We start from the raw sequence: 12,555 nt of genomic DNA on the forward strand, positions 1-12,555 counted from the left end.
GGGATGGGTGGGGGACACAGCTTCATTGGTGAATGGTCAGGCAAAGCTGAGGAAGAGGTAGCTCATATTTTCTTCTTTCTCACTCTTCTATTGCTCTCTTCAAAGAGGACCTGACTATTTTAAGGATAGAAAGAGGAAGAGAATGGACAGCCTTTGAGAGTAGAATGTGGAAGGTTTGAGATATTATGTTGGAGAAAGGGACAGACTTTAGCAACAGATTCAATTGACATCTCCACCTGGTTTTCACGTAAGCACTTTATTTAATCCTCACAGCAACCCCTCTGAGGTAGGAAGTATGTGTGTGCACTTCACAGAGGCTCAGTAAGCTTAAATCATTTCCCTGAGGTTACCCAGCCAGCAACAAACAGGTAGAGCTGGAATTTGAACCCATGTCTCCTGACACCATCTCCTGCCCTTGGAGTAGGCAGGACACAGACTGTACAGTCAGCATGATGAGAACTGATCAAAAGGGCATCTCGTTTAAAAGAGGAAGTTCTAAGTCAAATAAAAGAAAGCTCCTACATCTCATTGGGGAAAAGACAGGAAGTTGAACAGGGGATTGGGGCTGATATTAAGCCCAGACAACTGCCTGAGGCACTCAGCAACTCGGTGTCCATCCTCAGGATCAGTCCACATGGGGAAACCTCCAGTTACAAGCTAAATTGTATCCAGCCTTTCTGCAATGTCCTTCCCCCACCCTCATTCTGTACTCTGGAGCTATATACAGGTAGCACCACTGTCCCCTTGCCTAACATAGTGTGTGGGGCACTACAGACAATAAATACCTCTTGGCAGAATAAATGGTGGAAGAAGCTCTGGACCAAACACTACGAGGGCAGGATTTTAACCTAGTTCCACCATCCACCAGCTGAATATGTTTGAATAAGCTACGGTCTCTCTTTTGGCTCAGTTTCATCCCCAAATGAGCTGTGAAACAATCACTTTTGCTCACAGGGCCTGGGGGTCAGGAGTTCAATTAGGACACAGGAAGGAAATGGCTAAGGACTAGAATCCCATAGAAGTTTTCAACCAATGTCTAGCACCTGAGCTGGGACTGACTGCAGGCTGGCCTCAACTGGGACTATTAACCAGACCACACATATATGGTTTGGGCTTCCTTGCAGCATGGCGGCTGGGTTCCCAGAGGGAGCATCTGAAAGGCAGTTTGCCTGATGCTACATGGCCCTTTCTGTTGTAGCCTTGGAAGGCATTCTGCACCACTTCCACTGCAGTCTGTTGGTGGAAAGCAAGTCGCTAAGGTGAGCCCAGATTTTAGAGGAGCAATTAGACTCTACCTCTTGATGCAGAAGAGGCAAAGTCACATTGCAGAAGAGTAGGCAACATAGAGGTATTGTTATAGACATTTTGGAAAATACAATCTGCCAGAGATACTGCCTCAGGGCTCCATTAGTTACTTGGAGGAAGGGCACTTAGCGGGTACTTTTCTCCTAGACCTGCCATAGAAGACTGTGGAATCAGATTACAAATACAAAGCCCTTCACATATACTATTCCTTCTACTAGGCAGACATTATGGACTGAATAGTGTCCCTCCACAAAAGTCATATGCTGAAGTTCTAACAGTACCTCAGGATGTTATTATATTTTAGAAAGTAATTAAGTTAAAATGAGGTCATTAGGGTAAGCCTTAATCCAATCTGACCGGTGTCATTAGGAGAAATGGAAATTTGGAAACATGAAGAGACATCAGCGATGCACACACAAAAATGATCACCATTTAAAGAGGCAGCATGAGGTTGGCCACCTGCCAACCACAGAAAGAGGCTTCAGAAGCAAACTGCCAACACCATAATCTTGGACTTCCAGCCTCTAGTACTGTCAGAAAACAAATTTCTGCTGGTTAAGCTCCCCAGCCTGAGCAAACCAATTCAACGAGTGACTAGGTCGCTTTAGCCATGTGGGCACACTATCCTAGAAGTAAGACCGATTAATAGCACTGGACCTGCTGTTCTTGCTTATAGGACATCTTCTTTGCGTGCCTGCTTACCTTGGCATTTCAGCTTCAACTGGGATATTTATTTATTTTAAAGATTTTATTTATTTACTCATGAGAGACCCACAGAGAGAGAGAAGCAGAGACACAGGCAGAGGAAGAAGCAGTCTCCATGCAGGGAGCCTGATGCAGGACTCGATCCCAGGACTCCAGGATGATGCCCTGGGCTGAAGGCAGACACTAAACCACTGAGCCACCCAGGCATCCCAACTGGAATATTTATTATGTGGCATTCCTCCCCTCCCCAATTATGGCAGTTTACCTCCAATTGTCCTTCTAACTGCTTTTTCCCTCTCTTATGGGGCTTAGGATCTTTAGTAAGAAATTTGGGGTTTTGTGTATAGCTTTTACCTTTTGTTCTTCTGAGGTATATTTAATTCAGAAGTGAAACAGTTTATTTGCTTTGTCATTCTGAAAAGTTCTTGGCTGGAAGACACACGTGACAATAGAGTCACATAGGGATTGTGGGCAGTTACTTGGTGAATCTCGTATGGGAAAAGTCTTTAGAAAGTTCATATGCTTTTCCCCAAAATTACACTCCTATAGAAATATCTTTAAAATGACTGACAATGTGGAGATTCGTGTGCAAGAATGTTTACCTCTGCATTGTTTGTAGTAGGAAAAAAACAGAACTCAAATATCTAAGAGTAGGAATTATTATATATTATGGCTTATCTACTTTGTGGAATACTATAAAATCATTAAAGTTATATTTTTCTCTTTTTTTTTATTAGAGACAGAGAGAGAGAGAGAGAGAGGCAGAGACACAGGCAGAGGGAGAAGCAGGCTCCATACAAGGATCCCAATGTAGGACTCGATCCCGAGTCTCCAGGATCGGGCCCTGGGCTGAAGGCAGCGCTAAACCACTGAGCCACCAGGGCTGCCCTAAACTTATATTTTTCAAAGAACAATGACATGGGAAAATGGTCAAGATCATATTAAGTGGGGAAAGCTATCTGTACCATATTTCTTTTACAAAATTTGGAATACATGGGTATATATTGGGGGGATGGATGGAAAAATAGATAAACATTTTTTAAAAAGGACTGGAAGTAAATGCACCAAAATATTAAGGGTGTTCATTCCTTATAGGACCATAGGGTGGTTTTATTTTTTCATGAAATTTTTCCTTAGCTTCTAAGAAGCTTAAGATGAATACATATCATTTTACCAGAAATGGTAGGTAAACAAAAATAAGTTGTGCTTTAATGTGGAGGTAAGACTAGCAGCTCTTGCCCTCCCAAATGAGGAGGGAACAGCCTTTGCACAAACTTCTACTCATTGACATTGGGAACTTTTAGTAATGCTGCTTCTCTCTACATTCTCTCCTTCCTTTCTCTTTTGTTTACCTTCTTTTCTCAAAAATACATACAACTGAGCCAGCCTCTTGGCCCCATTGATTTCATTCTGGGACCAGGAGTGGCAACAAAGAACATTTGGTGAGGGGACAAAGAATTACAAAATTTGAGAGCTAGAAGAGGTCTCAGAAACCATCCAGTCCAGCATAGTTATCCTGATGTCAGCCAGAAAAGCAAGAGATGAGCAATGGAACATCCCAGTTTGCCATAATAAGTCATTATGGGTCTCTCAACCATGAAGTTGTCTGAATCATTTTAGAAACTATTTGTATTTTCAAGTCTGTACTATTTCCATAAATATGCTACCCACTGCAGGAGGCACAGGATGGGGGGACGTGGTTTAACAGCAACACATGTGAGAAAAGGCTCCAGGCTGTTCTGTCGCTGCCTGTCACTCTCTGGGATTCAGCCATGTGTGCTGGGGGTCCCGGGCTATGGTAGGGTCAACACGGTTGTGCAGAGAGCAAGACGAGCTGGCCAGTGCTGGGCCAGGTTGACCACAGCTGGAGCAATGTGTTCAGTAATTGGTGGCACAGGTTAACAGTGGCAGCCACAAGCTAGAGCCATAAATCTAGTGAAATGGTTGGCACAATGAAGGATCTGTAGACTAAAATGGAGAACACTTGAGGTGAGTCTGGGGGCTGTTTTTTACACATCCGACTCAGTGCACATGTTATTAGACTTAATTTTGGCACTGGGGGTGGGGATGGGCCCTATTCAGTGGTCAGTTGAAATTCAGTGAAGGGAGAACTTTCTAGCATTTGGAGCTTCTCCCATACTGAATAAGCTACTCTGATAGGTAGTGAGTTCCCTGTCAGCGCGGCAAGTAAAGACCCAACAGCCAGGTTTCAGGAGTGTGGTGTAGGAGAGAAAGCACCAGGCAGAGGGTCAAACTCAGTAACAGAGTTAAGATTCCTATCGACTTCCCTTCCAACTCTGAGATTCAGTGTCTTCTATTCTATTTTATTTGGTAACACTCTGTCTACACTGTGCCTTATCCACACAAAGACTTCTATGTAAACATTTATGGTGATTTTGTTCATAACAGACCCAAACTGGAGGCAAATGGAATATCCTCAATAGGTAAATAGATAAAGTGTACCATGGCCCCACAGTGAAGGACTATAGATGGATGAAAAAAATTACCCAACTCCCGATAGATACAACAGCAGGGATGGATCTCAAAAACACAAGGATGAGAGAAAGAAGCCAGACACCACAATGTCCCTGTGAGGCTTAGAACAGGCAAACCAATCTACAGCAATAGGAAGCAGATTGGTTGCCTGAGGTGGGGGATGGGGGTGATTGACTCCAAAGGGGCACATGGGAGCTTTTCTGAGGCGACAGACATATTCTGCATCGTGACAGTGAGGTTAGTGGGCATATACATTTGTCAAAGCTCATCGAACTATGCGGTCACAGAGTGTTTAATTGTATGTAAATTTCCCTCAAACAAAGTTGATTTAAAAAAAAATGCGATGCTTTGTACACAGCAAGATTTTAGGGGGCTTTCTTTTTGCGTGAAATAAACGTTACTGAGTATTTCTGAAACATGGAGCGGTTGCCTCCTCTCTCCAGTGTTCTGAGATGTGGTCCAGTATCCTGTGACCCTGTTCACTGCCTCGACACCTTTCAAGGATTTCAGCATGGTACTTGTGTCCTCTTCAGCTGTCACTTTTCCATGGTGAAGACACCTGCCTCCCCACCATGCTCTTCCCTCTCCCAGGCCATTGCAGCTGGCTCAGGACATTCCTCATCTCCATGTGTCCATCTTGGGATACACAGAATATCTCTCCATCTGTGCATCGCATAAATAGTTATTGAGCACCTACTCTATAAGACGAACTTCTGACTTTTGAGGAGCTCACTGTGCAAGAGGCCACCTTTAAGCAGATCATCTAAACACGTTTCAGAAAAGGCACTTTTAACTCTGAGCAGTGATGGCCAGCCCTGTTGGGAAAGGTCTCACAGAAGGAGGAGTCTGAGTTGAGATTGCAAAGGTACTAGGAGCTCACAAGATCCTGGTCCTCTCTGCAGATGGCAGGCAGCACCACTTTCAGAGGCATGGGATTACAAAGAGAGAGCAGAGAGAGATAAGAGGAAGTCCCAGCACTGAGGTAGAGGGCATGGGGAGAGAACGTTGGAGGATGAGGCATTCCATAAAGCAGTGGGATGATGAACTGTCCTTAATGACCTGGAAGGATCCAGTACTCCATTCTCATCTTGGCTGACGTGTTCCAGAAATACTGCACAGTGCCTCCTCCGTCCTCTCCTGGAGTCGCGGCTGACAGCTCCAAGTTCTTTTTCCGTGGATGCATTACCAGAGTTGGCCCCAGAGAGGCTGGTTTGCCACTTCCCTGCCCACTCACTCAGCCCTGAAGACCTCCTTCCATTTGTCTCCATTCGCCTGGCGTCTCGATGCTCAGGAAGGTCCAAGGTCACGTGCTGAGTCGCTGACTTCACCGGGCATGTTTTCTGCCATATCATTTGCAAAAACATCACAAGGGATCATTTCCTGGGCTCCTCTCTGGGGGCCCCACGGTTGACACTGTTTGGGCCGTGGTTGCCTGTTCATCTCTGCTCTTTCTCCCTTTGCCCCTAAGTCATTGTCTCATCCATTAAGGAACCCCACCCTGACCACTCCATACTGTGCCAACTGAAGGTTTAAAAATAGATTTTGGTGCAGAATCTTGTCCAAGGCTCTTTGAAAACCTCAATTATTATTTCCATGTGTTTCCTTTTGTATGTGTTTACTCCCTAACAGAAATATTATTAGGTTCTATTTCCTGTACCTAAATAATGATGCTTTTCTACCTTTGTTTCCTTTGGTGTTGAATGATCACACTACCTATCATGATTCATCATTTTGCCCAGAGAAGAAGTGATAATCACTTGACCATTCGTTGTGCTAGAAGACCCCTCCTTGACATTGAACATCCTGAAGGCCCAGGGCATCCTTAACATGAAGATGGTCAAAGAGATTTATTTATTTATAAAAATATTTTATTTATTTATTCACGAGAGAGAGAGAGAGAGAGAGAGAGAGAAGCAGGCTCCATGCCAGGAGCCTGACGTGGGACTTGATCCCGGGGCTCCAGGACCACGCCCTGGGCTGAAGGTGGCACTAAACCGCTGAGCCACCTGGGCCGCCCAGTCAAAGAGATTTAGACAAGCCATTTGCAAACACTTTTTTTTTTTTTTTTAAGTAATCTCTACCCTCAATGTGGGGCTTGAACTCACAACCCTGAGATCAAGAGTTGCATGCTCTACCGATTGAGCCAGCCACATACCCCACAAACTTTTTTTAACTGAGGAAATTTTGTTCAACAAAATCTTAAGGGTAAATGTATCCATTCAATAAATAATAATTTTAATGCCTATTCTGTATCATGCACTTTTCCAGGTCCTTGAAATATATCAAGGAACTAAACAAAGTTCCTTACCTGTGGAACTGATACACAATAGGGTAGGGAGGGGAAGAGGAGAGAGACAAGGCAATAAGTACAATAAATAAATTACATTGCATATTCAAGGATAATAGGTGTGATGGGAAAAAGAAAAGGTAGAACAGAGAAGGCAGTGTATCCCCATGGAGAAGGTGACATTTCAGCAAACACCTGAGGGAGGAAGGGAGGGAAGGGTTGAGCATGAGGATTATCTGGGGAACAGTGTTGCAGGCAGCTGGGAAGGCTGTAAAAGGGGAGCCTGCCTGCAGGATTCCTGAGTAGCCAGGAGGCCAGTGTGGTGGCGGAGAGGTCAGCAGGTGTAGGAGGAGGGCTGTCAGGCCCGTGATAGGAACCTTAGCTTTGGGGAATTACAGCAATGTTCTGAGCCAGAGAGTGCCAGGATCTGAATTACATTTAAAAGGTCCATTACATAATCAGATAATAGGGAAGCCACTCTGTTTAAGGGGAAGAAGAACAGACTTCTCAATAGGGTGACCCCAAGCTCTTGGGGATCTGCAAACCCCTCATTGGTTTCATCCCCAATGTCACTGTTTTGAAACATAGATTTTATTATAATTTAGATATGGCAAGGTCAACAGATCAAGAGATGATTGCCATTGAAAAGATAGTTTGTTACTCACAGTTCCAGGAGGAGGCATACTTTCTGCCACACTGATCACTCCAGGGAGTACCAGGATTGGTCAGGAGGCAGAGGGAGGAAAGAGAAATATGGGCCAAGACCTTTGCTATTGTTTTCTCACGAAGGAACGAGGGAATAGTCAAGGTAGGGGAATCAGGCTTAGTATGGCTAATTTGAATAATTTTAATGTACCCTGGGCATAATGGCTGTCTCTGGCTGTCCTGTGCCTGGCCCAGGTTGGGGTGGGGTTTGGGTGGTTGGGGCGGGGCGAGGGTTGTGGCCCAGAGTGCAAAAGCCCAAGGAGGAGGGGTTTGGGGAGTGAGCTCTGGGCTGATTGGTTTGTTTGTGAAAGGTTCACTCAAAGTGAGTTGTTTACTATCTCTAGGGATTGATTAACTTTGGGAGGGCAGCCCCTACAGGACCAGCACGTCCCCAAACTATCAAAGCATCAGAAACACAGAATAAAAAGGTATGATGAATACACAGTAGTCCTCATTAGTATCACTAAAAGAGTGTTAAAAACAGAATGACCCCAGGCCGATTGAGTCAGACATGTGTTGGGGGCGGGGGTAGGATATTGATGAGTCCTCTGTGCAGTGAATACCTCACACCAATTCCTCAGAGGGAAAGCAGGGGATGAAGGTCCTGGCTTGGCCACTGCCTGGCTGCGAGATCTGGGCCAGCCCACTTGTCCTCCTTAGTTTTCTCCTTTAGGAAAAGAAGGACAAGTTTCATGTAGATAAGGATCTAGAATGAAAATGTACTGTGGCTATAACAAGCTCTACAAATATTGTTGTTTGTATTATCTTGCAAATTTCTTATTCTGAGAGCTTTCAAGATCATCTCAATGTGGGACTCTGGAGGGATGTTTTCATCTTTTAACCTATGGCTGTTATTTTTCTATGTCTCGTCTAATTAGGACTCATGTACTTGGTCATCCTCCTCTAACACACAGGGAGTTCCCTATAGAACAACCAATGGCCCCTCATCTTTTTTCTTGGTACTCAGGGCTGCTGCTGGAATGCAGGCTCCCAGTAAGTTTTGTTGAATGAATGCAAGAGGCTTTGACTCCTAGTAGGTCAGTAAGACCTACTAAGACATTTGGCAGAAAAGCCAGGGAGGCCTTCGCAAGTTGCTAACCTTCTGATGTCAGAGGGGAAAAGGCTTGTTGCTTCTGAATGATTACAGCCATAGGGATGTTTTTTATATCTGACAGATGTTTGTTGAGTTCCTCCTAAGCACCAGACACAATTGGTGGGCTTGAGAATAGGACATGGTGCCTGTCCTCAAGGAACATATAGCTTAGGGTAAAATGTCCACAATGAATTTTAATACAGATGACTCTTCTGCTCTTACAACTCAACTGAGATAGGTTCCATTATAGGAGTCCACAAAGATCCACCAGTTGTTTCACTAGGTTTTCCAAACTTAAAGTGGGAGGAAGACAGCAAGCCATATTGATGAGACCTCTGTTATAAGAAGCCAAAAGGAAAAAGCCTTGTAGCCTTATTAATAAAATAAGTGTAATGGGGCACCTGGGTGGCTCAATCAATGAAGTGTCTGACTCTTGATTTCAGCCCAGGTCATAATTTCAGAGTCCTGGGATCCAGCCCCACATCAGCCTCTGCACTGAGCACAGAGTCTGCTTGGGATTCTCTTTCTCCCCCTGCTCTTCTTGCTCCTGTGCACTGTGCTCTCACTCTTTCTCTCTTAAATAAATTAATAAATATTTATTTTTATTTATTTTTTTAAATTTCTTTATTTATGAGAGACAGAGAGAGAGAAGAGGCAGAGACACAGGCGGAGGGAGAAGCAGGCTCCATGCAGGGAGCCCAACGTGGGAATCAATCCCAGGTCTCCAGGATCATGCCCTGGGCCGAAGGTGGCACTAAACCGCTGAGCCACCCGGGCTGCCCAATTAATAAATATTTTAAAAAATAAAACAAATTAAATGGAATAGACGGAAACTGACCCATCAAATGAGATATTAGGTAGGCAGAGAGAGACAAATAAAGCCAGATTATATATCCCAATGCCAGAGGTCTAAATAATATGATGGCTCCTATGGATCGTTGGCAGCGAATGCAGATCTTAACATAGCTGGCACCTCGGAGAACTGGTGACAGGGGGACAATTGATGAGATGGGCTTTTCGGCCAATGTCTATGCCAGAAGGAGACAGAGGGTGGAGGGAGGGAGGAAAGCTGCCTGGAGAAGGAGGACACACAAAGCAGTGGAACTCCTGGACTTCCCTGATGAAGACTATGCCAGGGAATCCCAGCACATGGAAATTCCACCCCGTGTAACAAAAACACTTGGCTACACTCACCACCCACATACCTGCCTCCACCCACACTACCATACCCTGGCTGGGGACGACAAAGGCTGCAGAGAAACATTAACCGGGATGTGCAAGTGGCCCAATTCAGTCCAGTATTGATGGAAACCTTTCAACACTGTGCACAGATGGGCCCAGTGCATCATTGAATGGAAAGTAAAGGTCAAGTGGCTTTGAAGGTCACTGTCTTTTTTTTTTTTTCATTTCAAACGTACAGAAAAGTTGAAAGAATGGTACAATGAACACACATGTACCTTTCCGCTAGATTTACCAGGATGAACAGTGTGTTATTTCCTTTCCCTTTCCCTCCCACTTCTCCCCGCCCCTCCTCTCTCTCTCTTCTCTCTTTGATGAACTTTCCTGTCACCTCCCCTCAGAGCACTTCATCATACCTCTCCTCAAAACTAAGCACATTCTCCTATTTTACTGGATGCGGAGTCTCTCATTGAATTCTCATAGCACAGAGTGATCCCTGCAGGAGGCATTGCTGTCCATATGACAACACTGAGGATGACTCTGATACTAACATCACACCCATGAGAACCAACATGACCTCAAATGTCTGGTATACTTCCCCACCTGTTCCCTGAATGGCTTTTGCCCTGTCTTGTTTTCTCTTCCCTGCACCAGGATGCAATCAGGGCCAGCCTGCCATGTGTGCTTGCTCTGTCCCTTCAGACTCTCAATCTGGAGCATGCCCCACTTCTTTTTGCTTGCTTGCTTTTCTCAACATTAAATGTTTTGGAAGAGTCCAGGCCAGTTGTCCTTTCAAATGCTTCACTTTGTACATCTGCTGAGTGTTTCCTCCTGCTTCCATTCAGGCTAAACACTTGGGCAAAAATGAGGATTATATGGTTTCTCAGTGCTTCACATTAGGGCACACAGTGTCAAGTGGTTCTACCACCAGTGATGCAAACTTTGACCTCTTGGTTAAGGTGATGCAATGACCAAGTCCTTCCAATGGGTGATGGGGTAACGGATTCTCTCCAGCTTCTGGTGGGTTAGGACCCTGCCTTGACTAATAGACAGTGACTAATGGAGCTGGAAGTCATAGACAAAAGGCACCAAAAAATATACAAAATAATAATAATAGCAATTACTGAGCACTTACTGTCTATAAGGCAAATGGCTGATGTTTTTCATGGAGTGTTTCATGGAGTGTCTCATGTAATCCTTGTAACTACCCTGTAGTAGCTGCTATGGTCCACGTTTAACTCAGAGAGGGACAGTGATTTGCCCGGAGTCACATAGTAAATTAGGCAGAGTGAGGATTAAGTCAGGCATCTGACTGCAAATTCACATTTTAGCTATTGGGATAAATCACTTCCTAGTCATAGAACAAATTTAATGTCATTCTTGGGGAAGCATATCCCTAAGAATTAGCTTGCCTGTTTACCCGTTCCTTTTAAAAGGACAATATGGTCAAAAGCAGGCTCTAGGAAAACATGAAGGGAGCATTAAAAAGGATCAATAAGGCTGTAAAAACCAGAGCACTGTCTTAATATTACTTACTGATGAAAAGTGCCACGTTATAGAAAGACACGCAGACAGAGTTGTCATTTTACCCCTGCAGGTCTGATTTTCGTAAGTGGACGAGTAACATCCTTCAGCAGAGGCAGATCCAAGTTTTTCTGGAATTTAAAGCTTGTTCAATCTGGAGAGTCTTCATTAAGAAAAAAAGATTATTAATAAAAATAATAAGGAAGGTGAATATTTATTTAGAATGAATAAACCTCACCACAAATTAGCACATTTGAAAAAAATGACAAATACCACACACATCACAAAATCTAAGCCTTGGCAAGAAGCCTGCATAAGACTCTTGAAGCTTAGGGATCCCTGGGTGGCTCAGCAGTTTAATCTGCCTTCGGCCCAGGGCGTGATCCTGGGGTCCCGGGACGAGTCCCACGTCGGGCTCCCTGCAGGGAGCCTGCTTCTCCCTCTTCCTGTGTCTCTGCCTCTCTCTGAGTCTCTCATGAATAAATAAATAAAACCTTAAAAAAATCTTGAAACTTAAACTGCATTCATATCCCAGAAATTCTGCTGTACTTTGGAGTTATTCCCAACTTTCCCTGCAAAGTCTGGGGGCCTACCCCTTGGAATAGTTCCTGGTCTGCCCTCTCTCACCAGCTGAGCATCCCTGTACCAGTCACTGTCATTTCCTGCCTCAACTGTTAGAATGGTCTCCCAGCTTCCCTTCTGACCCCTTTACCAGTCTGTTTTCCACCCAGCTTCTGAAACATTCCTTCTTAAAGGACTGTGACGTCACACCACTCCCTGCTCTCAACCCTACAGTTGCTCCCAGAACACTTAGCCCTGCCCTGTCCAACTCAGGAGCCACTAGCACATGCGGTTATTGATCACTTGCAATGTGACTCATGCAGCTAAGGAAATCCATTTTAATTTAATTTAGTTTAAATTTGAAAACTGATGCCCAAATCAATTGTTAGAAAACTTCTGTTTGGACAACCTGGGTATGTAAATCTAGTTTTTCCACTGTAAACTTATGAAATCTAAATACTGATCTAATGTTTCTGATAAAAATTCAGCACCTGAGTTAGTTGTGCTATAAATGTAAAATACATACCAGACTTCAAAAAGAAATAGTGTTAAAAAAAACAATGACAAACATCTCATTAATTTTTATATTGATTGCATTAGTATGTTAATATTCTGTATATATTGATTAAATAGCATATATTCTTAAAAATAATTCTACCTGCTTCTTTTTACTTTTTAAAATGCGGCTATTGGAAAATTT

The sequence above is a fragment of the Canis lupus genome, chromosome 6 (genome assembly GCF_003254725.2).
Source record: "Canis lupus dingo isolate Sandy chromosome 6, ASM325472v2, whole genome shotgun sequence".
In the NCBI taxonomy this organism is placed as follows: Eukaryota; Metazoa; Chordata; class Mammalia; order Carnivora; family Canidae; genus Canis; species Canis lupus.